Genomic DNA, 17006 nt, shown 5'->3' with positions numbered 1-17006 from the left:
CATCAGGAATGAAAGAGGGAGGAGGGGACATCATACAAAACTACGGTGTCACTTCCGGGCAAGTACCTGGAAATGACATCATGGTGTTGCTGCAGCACATTAATGCCAAGGTGGCAACCGTCAGAGACTTCCCTGCGCCAAGCAGCCCCTTTCCCTCTTTGCAGAAGATCTATCTGTGTCACCAGCTGCACCGTGGCACATCTAAGAAAGGGGGGGGGACTGGTTCATGGGATTAAAAGAGGGGACCTCTGCCATTCTGAAGGCAGGGCTTAACTCCGCCTCCTCCCCAGATTGGCTGCAGGGATGCTCCGCCCACGGCCACCCTGCAAAGTTCTGTGTGAGGAGGTCAAAGGGAACCCCACAAGCAATGCTCTTCTCTAAACTGTGAAGTCTTGTGAGCAAAAATTCTACTCAGTGAGAACATAAGAACATAAGAGACGCAAATGTTGGATCAGGCCAATGGCCCATCCAGTCCAACACTCTGTGTCACACAGTGGCCAGAAATACCAGTGCCATCAGGAGGTCCACCAGTGGGGCCAGGACATTAGAAGCCCTCCCACTGTTGACCCCCCCCCAAAGCACCAACAAGACAGAGCATCACTTGCCCCAGAGTCCCTGTCTTTACCTTGCCACTGATGGACCTCTGCTCCATATGCTTATCTAATTCCCTTTTGAAGCCGTCCATGCTTGTAGCTGCCGCCACCTCCTCTGGCAGTGAATTCCATGTGTTAATCACTCTTTGGGTGAAGAAGTACTTCCTTTTATCCGTTCTAACCCAACCGCTCAGCAATTTCATAGAGTGCCCACGAGTTCTCGTATTGTGAGAAAGGGAGAAAAGTACCTCTTTCTCTACCTGCTCTATCCCACGCATAATCTTATAAACCTTGATCATGTCACCCCTCAGTCGTCGTTTCTCCAAGCTAAAGAGCTACTGGCATGAAAGCTGTGAGCGAGCGATTCGGCTGCTGCATCAATGACCTTGCTCTGGAGCCATCCTCTCTGAGCTAAGACAAAAATGTGTGAACCGGAGGTTAAAAAACTGTGAGCTGGCCGATGCTAACTCAGCCTAGAGGGAACACTGCCCATGCCCTGAATGAGTACGAAATTGTGTGGAAGCTCACCCAAGAAGGAGGCGCATGGAGCTATCCAGACAGGGCAGCTGACGTAGCTGAGTTTCTCACGGAGAATCTTAGGAACTGTAGCCTGCGGTCCGTCAGCTGAGCATGAGAAATCCCTACCCTGTACGCACACACGATAGACGCTATTGCAGTTCCCCCGGGGAGAAGAAAGCCACTTTAAGTCTGTAATGAAGACACACCTTCCTAGGTGGAAAGGCATAGAGACATCGTAATGGGAAGCAAAAGGGTGCCTGACTTGCTGTCTCGAGGGCCAGCCGGTGCAGGGGTGAGCCCTGAGGCAAGCATTCATTCCAGTAGCGGGAGCACAGTGGGGAAGTTTCCTTTCCAATCGGTTTTGTCCAGATCTGTGTTTACAAAAGTTTTGATTTGGGGGAGGGAGGATCCCATTTCTTTCTTCTGTGGATTCGAATGGGACACTCTGTTTACAGGGGGAAAGATATCTGTTTGTTACCTCAATCAGCCGCCATCACAATGGGCAGGGATCCTTCTAGACAAGGGTGGGCTAATATCATGCCCAGGCGGAATGCCAATACACAACCAATGCTTGAGATGAACAGACATGTCAATAAACTGACATTCGCGGATAAAGGCTACGACTCCTTCTCCCAATTAACTACCGGTCTTAGCTGCCATCCCAAGAAAACGAGTAATTGCACCTTCTGTACGCCTGACGAGATCAAATAAATGCTAGCAATGCCCACGGAAGGCACTTCGGTGTACTGTAGCGATTAAATCTATAATTATTATAATCATTAAGAACAGCAATGTGTTCAGAGGGTGTTTTTCCACCAAGGTGCTTCGGGCACTGAAACAAAAAATCATTATTAACAGAGCACAGCAATAAAACAGAAAGATCAAAACAGGCAGTCCCGTGAGACGGAAAATCGCTATGATAGCCTGTAGCTCATAACCGATGCTCCCTCTAAGCTGTGGAGTCTTGTGAGCAAAAAATCGACTTTGGGAGCGACTGCCATTAAAGTTGTGAGCGAGTTATTTGGCTGCGACATAAATTAGTTTGCTCTGGAGAAGAAGATGATGAAGAAGAGGAGGAGGAGGAGATTGGAATTATACCCTGCCCTTCACTACCCGAAGGAGTCTCAGAGTGGCTTACAATCTCCTTCCCTTCCCCTCCCCACAACAGCCACCCTGTGAGGTAGATGGGGCTGAGAGACCTCTCTTGAGAACTGCCCTTGAAAGAACAGCTCTGAAAGGACTTGTGACTGACCCACGGTCACACCAGCAGCTGCATGTGGAGGCGTGGGGGAATCAAACCTGATTCTCCCAGATTAGAGTCCGCACTCCTAACCACTACACCAGACTGGCATCCTTCCTGAGCTAAGACAGAAATGCGTGAGATGGAGGCTAAAATACTCTGAGCCAGCTCACACAAACTCAGCTTAGAGGGAACACTGCATAACAGGGATCACGCGAGGTACACTCCTCTAAGTCTGTTGACGTCAGTGGGGTTAGAGGTGCTGTAGCTCACTGGCAGAGCCTCTACTTGGCATGTAGGAGGTTCCCTGGTTCAGTCCCCGGTGTCTCCAACTGAGAAGATCAGGTAGGAGGTGATGTGAAAGACTCTGAGACTCTGGAGAGCTGCTGCCGGTCTGAGTAGACAATACTGACCTGCCAGGGCTCTTTTTGTAGCAGGAACTCCTTTGCATACTAGGTGAGACACCCCTAGTGTAGCCAATCCTCCAAGAGCTTACAGAGCTCTTCTTACAGGAGCTACTGTGAGCTCTTGGAGGATTGGCTACATTAGGGGTGTGTCGCCTAATATGCAAAGGAGTTCCTGCTAAAAAAAGAGCCTTGCTGACCTCAATGGTCCACGGGTCTGATTCAGCATAAGGCAGCTTCATGTGTTCAAGGGTTAACTCTGCCTAGGATCGTACTTTATGGGGTCTCCACTATATCTGTCTGATGGGGAGGGCCAGTTGTCTACTGGGCTGCAACAGAACACCCCAAATCAATATGCGATAAACTCAAATATATAAAGCACACAACTTCATTAAACAGAATACACTGGGGTGGATCCCGTCTCTCTCCTCTACGCCTATTCTACCAGCCCACTGAGCAAAGGCTATTCATTCATTTATTAAACTATTATAGGGTTGCCCAGGGGTCATTTCGTAGAAAAAGAGGTGCAGGAGCTCATTAGCATAACTCATTAGCATAACTTATTTGCATATGCCGCACCCCCTGACATCACCGGAAGTGTGTCAGAAGGCAACACCCACCGCTCAGGCGCCACTGGACTGTTTTGGATTGCTAGCTATTGGGGGGGGGGAACGTGCAGATCTGCCCTCGCAGAGGAGGGAGAGCGTGTACCTGAATAAAACTTGGTCTTAAAGGTGCCACTGGACTGTTTTGGACCGGGGGGCTGGGGGGAGCTCTGCAACTTACCTGGCTGCTTCTTGCTCTGACTGAGGGCTGCTGGGAGCAGGAGGTGAGGCTTGTTGCATGTGCCCGCCCCCTGGGCTCTTTACTGCAGGAGCTCCGCTCCTGTGCGCTCCTGCAGGAAATGACCCCTGGGGTTGCCAGTCTCCAGGAGGGAGATGGCAATTGCCAGGAATTACAACTGATCTCCAGATGACACCGATCAGTTCCCCTGTAGAAAATGGCGGCTTTGGAAAGTAGACTCTGTGACATTATGCCCCGCTGAGGTCCCGCCCCTCCCCGAGCCCCGCCCTCCACAGGCTCCACCCCTAAATCTCCAGGAATTTTCCTACCAGGTGTTGACACCTCTATTTATGCTCCACCTTTTCTTTTGGTTCAAGGTGCAAGTCTTCCTCCAGTGTAGACTCTTCCTCTACCTAGAATGGCTCTTCCTTGGGAAGTCTACTGAGAGGACGGCTGTGCCAGCTCCAGGTTGAGACATACCTGGAGATTTTGAGGGTGGAGTCTGAGAAGGGCGGGGTTTTAGGAGGGGAGGGGCTTCATCGGACTATAATGCCGTGGAGTCCACTTTCTCTCCCCTTCCTCCTCTTCCTCTTCTTCCATTCCAAGTTCTTCCCCATATTTTCCTAGATAATCTTCCGCTTTAAAAATAGATGTAATCCACTATTTTTTCCCTTGATAGGTAAAGCCTCTGGAAAGAACCATCTGTATTGAATGTCATTTTTCTTCAGCAACCATGTTAATTTAGCATATCCTCTTCTTTTTTCCCTAACCTTCCAGGGAATTTCCTTCAGGACTTTTATTTCGGTTTGATCTTTCACTAATGGTTTTGCATTTACTTCCCTCAGTACTTTGTCCCTTACCATCCTCTTATAGAAGCGTACTCGTATTTCCCGTGGAACTTTCATCCGCCTTGCATAGGCTGAATTCATTCTAAATACTTGATCAGACTCTTTTTCCACTTCATCTTCTGTGGAGTCCACTTTCCACTGCGGTCCTTTTCTCCAGGTGAGCTGATCTGTGCCGCCTGGAGATCAGTTGTGATCCCAGGAGACCTCCAGCCACCACCTGGAGATCACAAACCAAAGAGAGAGAGATCATGGGATGGAAGTGGAAAGGAAGCAAACAACCGTGATGTGTAGTGCAAAAAAAAGGGGGGGGAGGTTCTTCACCAACTTGTACATTCTTTTTTCAGTATTCAGTTTCCTGGAAGCAATTCAAACGCCATCAACCCCAACGAACCATGCGTATTGCATCTCGTCTCATCTATACCTTTATCAAAGTGGGTAGCGTTGAAATACCGATATAATGTTAATCCATTTGGTAAACACTAGTCATATCTCATAGTCACATTCATCAAATCCATTAGTGTGATGTACAGAAAGGTATACACGAAATAAAATGCAATATGCACTGTTCGTTGGTAAGGTAAAGCTTCCCTTGCTCGAAAGCCAGTTGAATCCGACTCTAGGGTTGCGGTGCTCATCTCAGTTTCAAAGCCAAAGAGCCAGCGCTGTCCGAAGACATTTCTGTGGTCATGTGGCTGGCATGACTAAACACCGAGGCGCACGGAACGCTGTTGTTGGTACATCATTATTATTACTCGATCCATTATACTGCATTCTCAAAATGCGGCCACTTGCTTGTTTTTCTGTCCTTGTGGTAGTTGTGTGGTACCTTCTCCTCCATTTTTGGGTGTGTGTGTGTGTGATTTCATCAGATGTTGCCTTGGCTGTCATTCCTCCTTTCCCGATCTTGTGCCGTCCTGCAAAATCATTTAAGAGATCACAACCAGAGAGAGAGAAAGAGAGAGAGAGAGAGAGAGAGAGAGAGAGAGAGTCATAATTCAGATTAAGCAAAGGCGTCTCTATTGATCTAAGGCCACTGCAGTAAAAAAAAAAAATAAAGGATTAATATGCCTTCCGTGATGCAATTCTTAATCATCGAAATAGATACCCCACCCAGCTTTAATGCTTGTTATGGTGATTGCATCCTAAATGGTGTGTCACAATTCTTTTCAGTGACTCACTTGTATGTTTAGGAGACTCTTCACAGTGGTTTGGCTTATTTAACATCTGACCTTCCTAATGGAGGTCCTTGAAGGGGCAGATTCATAACGATATTCCCATCTTCGGTTCAGACAGAAGTTAAAAGTGTCTGCTTGTTTAAGAGAAAATACACTATCTAAATTCATTCACGCCTAGCTTCGTGCCTCTTTTCAATGACATGATGGGACAAACGATTAATCCCCCCATTGATTCCTATGTGGCTGCCAGGCAGCTGCCTCTCTGCACCCCCCACTCTCTGACTGGTCAGCTGCAGAGCTCAGTGTTCTGAGGTAAAAAAAAACACCCAACTGTGTTTTTCGGTCATGGTTCTCCAGGTGTGGAATGACTCAGGTTGCCAGCTCCGAGCTGAGAAATACCTGAAGATTTGGGGGGTGGCGTCTGAGAAGGGCGGGGTTTGGTGAGGGGAGGGATGGGACTTGAGTGGGATATAAGGCCATAGATTCCACCTTCCAAAGTGTCGCTTGGAGATCAGTTAACAGGGTAAGAACGTAAGAGAAGCCATGTTGGATCGGACCAATGGCCCCTCCTGTCCAACACTCATCAGTGCCCAAAACCCAGGGGGCCAACAGGAGGTCCACCAGCAGGGACAGTTGTAAGCTCAGGGGATCTCCAGCCACCACCTGGAGGCTGGCAACCCTAGGAATGACCTCCCTCCAGAAGCCTGCCTGAGTACGTCACTCTTGTGCTCGATGGAAACCCAACAGGCCTTTTAGTGGCAGTGGCACCCAACTGGAGATTGTATTCTGGCTGCAGGTTTAGCTGTTCTTGGGCAGATCTTCCCAGAGAAACTCTGCAGTAGAATGTTGGGGGAGTTAAACCTTAAAGAGATAGACTTACCTTCGCTTCCTTGCTGTTTCCCACCGTTTCTGCCTGTTTCCCGTCATTTGCCCTGATTTCCAGGGCAATGGGGGGGTTCCCGGGCAATGGGGGGGGGGGGACCTCTGCAGCCAATCACTGCACTGCATTTGCAAAGGGCATGGCATGGCATTGCATTGCAGGCTTGCAACTTTGTGAGGCTGTTGCTGAAATCCAGCCGCTACCTGGCTTCCCCTGCCCCTCCCCCTCGCTCGGATTGTGATTCTTGTGCTTGACATCGGAGCAGACCTTTGCCACCATGGCACAGGGTGGTGCTGCTGGGCACGTGTAGGATGGGTTCTGCGACCCGGCACTAGTAGGTTGGCTCTGGTTGGGTTCTGCTGCTGGCCACTGGTACAGTGCACTGTTGCAGAAGTGCCACCCCCCAGTCCTGTTGGCTTCTTGGCAGTGTCCCGGTGGCACTGGTTCTGCTGGTTACACCGCACTGGTTCTGCTGCTGGCCTAGCAAACAATACCCTCCCCTTCACGTTCTAATGCAGGAATTCTCTGGGAGAATATCTTCTCTGCTGGGCTTGTGGTGCTATTTTCCCCGCCATTGGAAACAATGGTGGGATGGGGGCACCCTCTTTGGGTGCACCTAGAATGGGACCCCCTGGTCCAATCTTTTTGAGACTTGGGGGTTCTTTTGGGGAGAGGCTCCAGCACCTACAGTTCAAAAGTGTTGCCTCTACCTAAAGCCCCCTTCCCCCCAGGCCACTGAATATACCCTAGGAGCGATTTGCCATTGACTATAATGGCCCCATAAGGTATAATGGAGCCAAATATATTCAGGAATCCCGACTATTTCCTGAATATGATATCAATACCGATCTTGATATTTGGAAATACTCAGGTATACCAAATATATCCAGCTCAGAAAACCCCAAAATCCGAAAAACACAAAATATTTTTCTTTGCACACCCCTAGTTGCCAACCTCCAGGTGGGGTCTGGAGATTTCCTGGGTTTACATCTGATCTCCAGACGAAAAAGATCAGCTCCCCTGGAAAATATGGATGCTTTGAAGGAGAGTAGAAGGTATGGCATTATATCCTGCACAGGCCCCTCCCCAGGTTCCACCCCCAAACCTCCAGGAACTTCTCAATGCAGAGATGTCCCTAGTTGTCGTGGGATTGGGGGGGGGGGGTCACAGTGCTTCAGAACTCCACAAGCACAGCCTGAAACCAAGTGTGGCCCCCCTAGTGTTCCTTCCTTATAACTGACATTCACAGGGATGCTTCTTCTGAACAAGGAGGCTCCATTTAGATACACAAGCTAACAACCAAAGATGGACCTAGATTTCTTCACTATTGCCCATTTCCGATTTTCTGACCTGTGTATTTGACTTTGAAGATGTCTTAAACACATTCTCAACCCTATCGTGACCTCGAGGACATCATCGTAGAGTAGAAATTGAAGAAGGCAATGGCAAACCACCCCTGATCATCTCTTGCCTTGGAAACCCCACGAGGGGCCGCCAAAAGTCAGTTGAGACTTGACCATATTTAACTATTTGGATTGATTGAATTCATAGCTAACAACCAAAGATGAACCTAGATTTCTTCACTATTGCCCATTTCCGATTTTCTGATCTGTGTATTTGACTTTGAAGATGTCTTAAACAGTAGAAATTGAAGAAGGCAATGGCAAACCACCCCTGATCATCTCTTGCCTTGGAAACCCCACGAGGGGCCGCCAAAAGTCAGTTGAGACTTGACCATATTTAACTATTTGGATTGATTGAATTCATACAGCTTTTAATGGCTTCCCTTCGACTTGACCGGTCCATTATCTGGCAGATCCAGCTCTCTATGTATATTTTTTAGCTCAGTTGGTTTCAACCAGAAAAATGTGCTTGGGGTTTTGAAGCAAGATTGGTAGACAACAAAAGGAGACTACACAAGGAGAGGTCATGACGGTTCCAGTCCAGACAAAAGAAGAGGAACAGAAGAGTTATTGAATTAAGAGGGCTTTCTTGGATGCAAACTGTCCAAAGGCAGGATAAACAAACGATTCCAGAATCCCTCGGTGACCTTCTAAATGTTTTTCAGCTCGCTGAGATGCTACGCCTCCCAAGTTTTTAAAAATTAGACTTCATGCTACACGGGAGGTCTGTCAGGAGAGAGCAACGTAAATCCCTCATACGAGAATCAGCAGTGCAGGTGGAGGAATTTCTGGGCCATTTCTTCACCAACACAGTTAATAGGACCCCGGGGCACAAACATTCTACAAACTCCCACTTTCCACACATCTTTTTCAAAGATGTTTGCGTACTCGCTGTTTAGTCTATAAACTGCTGACTTTAAATTTTGAACTGTTCAATAGGCCTATGGCTTGGTGCATGCACAGTGTCAGTATGCGCAGGGTGACTTCCTGCTAAGTCCACTGAATTGCTATAATGATACTGAAAGCATTTACGCAAGCATATCTGTCTATACTTTACCAACACACAGAATGTTAATAATGTTATCCAAGTTCAAACTTTAAAGTACAGAATACAAAAAGTGAAGAAGGTCCAATAGTAATCTTATTCTGCTTGGGGGTTGTATAATTAGTTAGCATGCCAGTCTCTCGTTCGTTATCGGAATTAACCCGACAAATTGATCCACCAACTAAGAACGGCCATGCACGACCACCCACAGAATCGAGAAAGAGCTATCAATCTGTCAATCCTTTCCGTGTCTGGCCGTTCTTATTTAAGGAGAGTGCTTCTACTGTAGCGGCTAAGAAGACATTTTTAGAAATTTGACCCCTAAGTGGGTCAAAAGGGGGGAAATGTGCTCCCCCCATTGATTCCTATGTGGCTGCCAGGCAGCTGCCTCTCTGCACCCCCCACTCTCTGACTGGTCAGCTGCAGAGCTCAGTGTTCTGAGGTAAAAAAAAACACCCAACAGTTACAGGGGACTGCAGAGAGCTAATCACAGTTGAGGAAATCAGGAGTGGCCAACCGCCGTTGAGGTGAAGCAAAGCTGCTTGCCCAACCTCTCTGATGGCTTCCAATACACTCCCCCCACCTCCTACACCTAACAGGCGGTTGTCTGTCAGGTGCAGCCCCACCTCCACAGTGGCTTCTAATACTCCTCCCACTCCTACACCGGACAGGCAGCTGCCTGTCTGGTGTAGGAGAGGAGGTGGGATGCTTACAGCTGCCGGGGAGGTTTGCTCAGCAGAATTGCCTTAGCCTTGCTGCTGGCCCAGCCTCCCCGATGCCTTTAAATACAATCCCCCCCAACACCAGAAAGGCCGGAGTCTGTCAGGTGTAGGAGCAGGGCCAGGGTATGAATGTTTATGGGGAGATAGTAAAGGACATTTCTAGGAGCCATTTCAATGTGTGCCTCCTTCATGAACCTGAAGAAATGTCCACCACATCACCACTCCCTCACACCAACTCCCCCTCAAACTTCTCATCTCTTATTGCCCCCAAGAAAGCTCCTGGCAAACATCAAGCCAGATACACCAACGCTACAAGGAGGAGACAAAGACATTTGCAAATAGTACTCCTGCAGTGCACTGAGCTGCACAGGCCAAGTACCAGCAAGATCACCCTGAGGTGCTCAGAACAACACAGTCTCCGTATGAGCAAAACAATCCAGAAACATAAGTAGAGAGGCCATCACTTTCATGGAAGATAGCAGGAGTTGACGTAACAGACGACTGCTTCTTAAATGGACAGTGCTATGTGGCCTGCTCCAGAGTGAGCTCATCAAGCAGCCTGGTGATCCTAGCACCTGAGGGCAGAACCACTAATGCGGTCTACAGAGAGGTCCTTCAGTAGAGAGAAAAAAAAGTACGTATGTCTCACTTCATTTCTTGCACTACAATCTTCTCTGTTAGAATTCCCACAACAAATGCCACATTTCAAATCTCACAGCATCAGTATTATAACTGGATTTACGGAACTTAAATACCGTAGCGAAGCATGGGTTGCAGGCTAGTAGCATATATGGTGGGAGCAGCAGTGTAAAAAACATGCAAACATCACGGGCAAGCACAATGCGGACAAGGGGAACGGCTCCCAGCATGTAGTGATATAAAGACAAAGGGCAGTATTCGCTGGGAAGTTCTTCTTCCCGAACTCCATCGAAATGACAGGTGACAGCTCACCTGGCCCACGCCAATGACGCCCCGCCTCTTGCTTTTGTATCACCCTGTCCAATGCCAGTTTGAGAATGCACATTTGCCAAGGTCAAGTGCTGGGTACCCCCAAGAAGACGGACGGGGAGATGATGGCTTGTAATGGCTCCTGCCGAGACCCCTCCTGCAGTAAGGCCTCCTGCAGGGGAAGCACAGAAAAGGGGCAGCAATAAAAGTTACAAGGGGAAATACTTTTTGGTGCTGATAAAAGGCTGAGCGGATGACAAGTTTCAAAAGATAACCTTGAGGCGCACCTGCACGTAAAGATTAAACAGCAACCGGCACGTTGGGATTTATAGGGCTTATCGAGGGACTGGTTTCGCTATTGACATTCGTCAAGCCGAACTTTGTTACTGGCTTCTCTCGGTTTAATATTCCATATAGTGCAAGGAGCGTGGGGGGGGGTGTGTGTGGCTGGGTGGACACATCACATCAAAAAAAGTGTTATTTATCTAGGAGGTTTTTACAAGGGTGTTTTATAGTTTGGTGGCCCGAAAGATAAGCAAGAGTGGATATAAAATACTGTTTCCAGGATACACGAATATATCACACACACACACACACCAGGCCTAACTGAGATTCACTTAACTGAATGTTTCCCACCTAGCCAAGTACAGCAAAGCTAGTATATGTGAGGGAACCAAAGACAAACCTGAGTTAGTGTGATAGGGGACATGCAGGTCTAATATACTCCAAACCCAACAAGAATTTTTAAAAAATATATTTCAAGCTAATACTGTGATCTTATCCTCCACAATGGAAGGAAAGACAGAGAGATACCGATAGGAGAGCATATTTGTGTCCATCTAATCTTGCACAAGGTCCGGATCAGTATTCCTTTAAAATCCCCTTGAAAAACCTTGGAGCCATGCAGCTATGATGTAAGGTTGCCAACCTCCAGGTGGGGCCTGGAAGTCTCCCAGAATTCCTGGATCAGTTCCCCTGGGGAAAATGGCAGCACCAGAGGGCATAATCTATGCCATGATACCCTGTGGAGGTCCCTCCACCCTCCACATCCCATCCTCCACAGTCTCCACCCTCAACATGTCAAGGAATTTCCCAGACCAGAGTTGGCAACCTGACTGACGGGGCAGCAACATCCATTACAGCACCAGAACGCCAGTCCCCACAACAGTTCAGAGGACAATCCAGTCCAGGAAGATCTAACAGGCACCCTAAGTGTCCCAGTTCTGAAATCTTTGCATTGTCTGCCTATTTGCCTGCACTTTCAATGCAAGGTACTGAATCTATCCTTTCATGGCCTGAGACCCTCATACCTGAGAGAACATCTCTACCCACATTAGCTGACATGGCAACTCTGGTCAACAACTCTGGGTCAATTTTTGGTTTTAACTTGTAGGCAGTGGTGCAAGGCCAGGCATTTTCTGTAGCTGTTCTTGTTCTTTATGTTACAGTGGGGCCTTAGGTCTCTCCTGGCAACTGGCGAGGGAAGGGGGGGACCTACCAGGAGCAGCAGGGAGGCCCATCCGACATACAGCAACATGTCGATGTCGCTGCCCACGTAACCCAGAAGTGACATCATCACATCTGGGATGTCAAGGCGACGCTCTGGTATTTTGGCAAAAGCTCTATGGTAAATTTGGCTTCTACCACAGTTTTTCCCAAATACCAGAGTGTTGCCTTGATGTCCTGGATATGATGACATCACTTCCGGGTCACGTGGGCAGTGACGTAGACATGCTGCTGCATGATGGATGGATCTTCCTCTTTTTTGGGGGGTAAGTTCTCCCCCGTTGGCCAGCTGATCAGAGGCAGGGAGGTGGGGCTTGTCAGCGGGGGACCCCCCACTTCCACCAGGGGCCAATCTGGCAACCCTAACTCAGGCAGATCCTGAAATTGAGCAAACTTCAGAGGACGGCGGAAGACAGGAAGGCCTGGCGTGATCTGGTCCATGGGGTCGCGGAGAGTTGGACTTGACTGTGTGACTGAACAACAAAAACACGTTAGTAGGTGTGGCTGGTGAGAACCACACCGTTAAATGCCAGCCAAACAGACTTCCGGTTTCTGCGCCAAGGCTGAAGAGACAGCTGACGGTTGTGGCTAGCTGGCAATGTAGGGGGCTTGGATTCAACTAGAGGTTCCCAGTTGCCAACCGCCATGGCTGGGAGAGGGCCAAGACCCTGTTCCTTCTCGATTCAATTAACAGCATTTCCCTCCCCCGTGCCGATTGCTCTGGACTCATTAATTTGCATTGGAAATCTGAATGAGCGCAGGGCAGGAGACAAGCTCCCTATTGTTCGATCCGACGGGAAGACGTAACTTTCCAGACGCAGGCAACATGTCAAGTGGGTGTCTTATGTGGGTGTTCGCTGGAGAGCGCAGACTTAAGTGGGAAGGGATGCAGTTTGGACTTACAGCTCCGTTGGGGAAACAGAAAATATTAACTCCAGGCAGCAGATTGAAATGAAACAATTAACTTATTGTCAGGGAGGCAATAAAATGTCAAGCAAAGGGGGCGGGGCGGCGGCGGTCGGGACTGCGTTACGTTCAACTACATGAGTAGCCCAGGCCAGTGAGAACTGCGTTACAATCTACATATGGATTAGCTTTAGGAATGCTTTTGCGAGACCCCAAAGGTTTCTAGCTCAAAAGACTTTGTTTTGTTTTTTCATTAGCCTGTGCCATTTTTTTTTTAATTGCTCTGGTTTTGATTAGAGGAATAATAACCGTCCCAATTACAAATGAACAGATGTAGGCAGGAAAGGGAGAACACAGGGACAAACGGATTCCGCTTGCATGTCCTGTGTAAGACAATGCTCTCGTGTCCCGGGTCAACAGGGAGGGAGGCAAAGGACAATTTAAAAGGGACATGCAAATAAACAGCCAGTTTCCCCCCAGTAGAATGGTCAATAGGATTGCCAACCTCCAGGTAGTACCTGGAGATCTCTCAGAATTACAAGTGATCTCCTGACTACAGTTCCCCTGGAGAAAATGGCTGCTTTGGAGGGTGGACTCTGTGGCGTTGTGCCCCACTGAGGTCCCCCCCCAACTCCACCTTCCCCAGGCTCTATCCACAAATCTCCATGAATTTCCCAACTCAGAGTTGGCAACCATCACGCTCAATCGTACTAGGGACTAGTTCGCACATGCGCACACATCATTTGCTTCTCGTCGCATCAGTGGCTAGGGATGTCCAAACCCTCTCGTTGGCCGCGTCCAAACGTGCAGCCAGTTTTCGTCTGTTTGCCATCCTATTTAGGGCTGTTCAATGGGTTGCTTCACTGCCTTCCTTTCTGCCAGCTCATCTGGCATTGCACACACCTGTATGCTCACACCGGCCTTGCTGTGCCGCTGCTCCAGTTGCCAGGAAATTCTTCTTACAAGATAGCTATAAAGCAGTCACCAATCATATAAACATAAGAAGGGCCCTGCTGGATCAGACAAGTGGTCCATCTAGTCCACCATCCTGTCTCACACAGTGGCCAACCAGTTCCTCTGGAGGGCCAACAATAGGGCATAGAGGCCGAGGCCTTCCCCTGTGGTCACCTCCTGGCTCTGGGAGTCAGAGGATTAGTGCCTCTGAATGTGGAGGTTCCCCTCAGTCACTACGGCTAGTAGCTACTGATAGACTCATCCTTCATGATTCTACCAAATCCCCTTTTCAAGATGTGCATTCCTGTGGCCATGACTATATCATCTGGCACTTGACTGTGTGACTGAACAACAAAAACACGTTAGTAGGTGTGGCTGGTGAGAACCACACCGTTAAATGCCAGCCAAACAGACTTCCGGTTTCTGCGCCAAGGCTGAAGAGACAGCTGACGGTTGTAGCTAGCTGGCAATGTAAGGGGCTTGGATTCAACTAGAGGTTCCCAGTTGCCAACCGCCATGGCTGGGAGAGGGCCAAGACCCTGTTCCTTCTCGATTCAATTAACAGCATTTCCCTCCCCCGTGCCGATTGCTCTGGACTCATTAATTTGCATTGGAAATCTGAATGAGCGCAGGGCAGGAGACAAGCTCCCTATTGTTCGATCCGACGGGAAGACGTAACTTTCCAGACGCAGGCAACATGTCAAGTGGGTGTCTTATGTGGGTGTTCGCTGGAGAGCGCAGACTTAAGTGGGAAGGGATGCAGTTTGGACTTACAGCTCCATTGGGGAAACAGAAAATATTAACTCCAGGCAGCAGATTGAAATGAAACAATTAACTTATTGTCAGGGAGGCAATAAAATGTCAAGCAAAGGGGGCGGGGCGGCGGCGGTCGGGACTGCGTTACGTTCAACTACATGAGTAGCCCAGGCCAGTGAGAACTGCGTTACAATCTACATATGGATTAGCTTTAGGAATGCTTTTGCGAGACCCCAAAGGTTTCTAGCTCAAAAGGCTTTGTTTTGTTTTTTCATTAGCCTGTGCCATTTTTTTTTAATTGCTCTGGTTTTGATTAGAGGAATAATAACCGTCCCAATTACAAATGAACAGATGTAGGCAGGAAAGGGAGAACACAGGGACAAACGGATTCCGCTTGCATGTCCTGTGTAAGACAATGCTCTCGTGTCCCGGGTCAACAGGGAGGGAGGCAAAGGACAATTTAAAAGGGACATGCAAATAAACAGCCAGTTTCCCCCCAGTAGAATGGTCAATAGGATTGCCAACCTCCAGGTAGTACCTGGAGATCTCTCAGAATTACAAGTGATCTCCTGACTACAGTTCCCCTGGAGAAAATGGCTGCTTTGGAGGGTGGACTCTGTGGCGTTGTGCCCCACTGAGGTCCCCCCCCAACTCCACCTTCCCCAGGCTCTATCCACAAATCTCCATGAATTTCCCAACTCAGAGTTGGCAACCCTATGCACCTCTGGGCTTGCCCTGATGATTTGCTAACAAATTATATTCAGCTGCTAGTTTGAATGGTTTTGCATCAGTACAGCAGCTGGCAGCCTTCAGTATGGCTAGCGAACCCCCACTGAGACATGATCACAGTTAATGGGACTGCTGACTGTGCCAACAGGCATAGGGAGGCCATATATTACTTGGAGTCAAGCCGCGGCAGGGGGTGAGGGGGAAGGCGGCCAGACCCAGGTTGGGAATTTCCTGGAGATCTGGGGGTGGAGCCTGGGGAGGACAGGGAGCTCAGTGGGGTCCAGTGCTGTAGAGCCCACCCTCCAAAGCATCCCTTCCATCCAGGGAACAGCCTGCTCCCTGCCACTCAGCTGTTTCGGGCTTTCTGCAAATCAACAGGGTTCGTGGGGCCGTAGACCATGAACCCATCTGGTTCACAAATGAACCTTTGGTTCATTTTGGTTCATGGGCTCGGCCATGAACCACGAACTGCATTTTTTCCAGTTCATGCCCGTGGTCCATCTAGTCCACCATCCTGTCTCACACAGTGGCCAACCAGTTCCTCTGGAGGGCCAACAATAGGGCATAGAGGCCGAGGCCTTCCCCTGTGGTCACCTCCTGGCTCTGGGAGTCAGAGGATTAGTGCCTCTGAATGTGGAGGTTCCCCTCAGTCACTACGGCTAGTAGCTACTGATAGACTCATCCTTCATGATTCTACCAAATCCCCTTTTCAAGATGTGCATTCCTGTGGCCATGACTATATCATCTGGCAGCGAATTCCACATTTAAACCACTCTCTGTGTAAAGTAGTATTTCCTTTTGTCCATCATAATAAACACTGTGTTTTAAAAAACAAACTTAACGTTCAGTACATATGTACTCCTTACTGACATTAATGGTCATTAAAATAACACCCCCGGTACCTTTAGACAAGCCATTGGGGGGGGGGGGCACACAAAAAAATTGGGATTTTTTTTGGATTCAGATATATGGGGGGAAATCCCAAATTCCAATACTGGTATGGCATTCGGATCTGGGTCCTTCGGAAATCCTGAATTTTCCAGCTCCATTATATCCTGTTGGGCCATTATAGTTAATGAGGAATCTATCTGGGGATATACAGTGGTCTGGGGGGGCTGTTTTTTGAGGTAGAGCCACCAAAATTTCAGCAAAGCTTCTGGTGCCTCTCCTCAAAAGAATCCCCAAGTTTAAAAAAGAGTGGATCAGGGGGTCCAGTTCTAAGTTCCTTCAAAAAGGTGCCCCCCAGCCTTCATTGTTTCCAATAGTGGAAAAAAACAGCAACCCCCCCCCCCAAGGACTCAAACCAGAGAGTCTCAGCAGTTGAATCCTAAGGTGTGATTCCCCCCCCCAAGCCCAGCAGAACCAGATCCATTGTTTTCAAAGGAAGGAGGGGAAAAACATTTAAGAGAAGGCACTGGGTTTTGCTAGGCACTAGTACATTGCGCTGGTACTGTTCAGCACTCTGTACATGCACTAGCTATACTGGGCTTGGAACACCCCGTTGGTTGTATTTGTTGAGCTGGCATTGCCACAGTGTTACTGGTTCTTCTGACCACTTTGTACATGTACTGGTTGTGCTAGGCTTGCAACCCCCA

Source organism: Gekko japonicus, unplaced genomic scaffold (genome assembly GCF_001447785.1).
Source record: "Gekko japonicus isolate JY-2015 unplaced genomic scaffold, Gekko_japonicus_V1.1 scaffold589, whole genome shotgun sequence".
Taxonomy (NCBI): Eukaryota; Metazoa; Chordata; class Lepidosauria; order Squamata; family Gekkonidae; genus Gekko; species Gekko japonicus.
The sequence above is the reverse complement of the archived record's forward strand: the minus strand, read 5'-3'. Positions refer to the sequence as shown.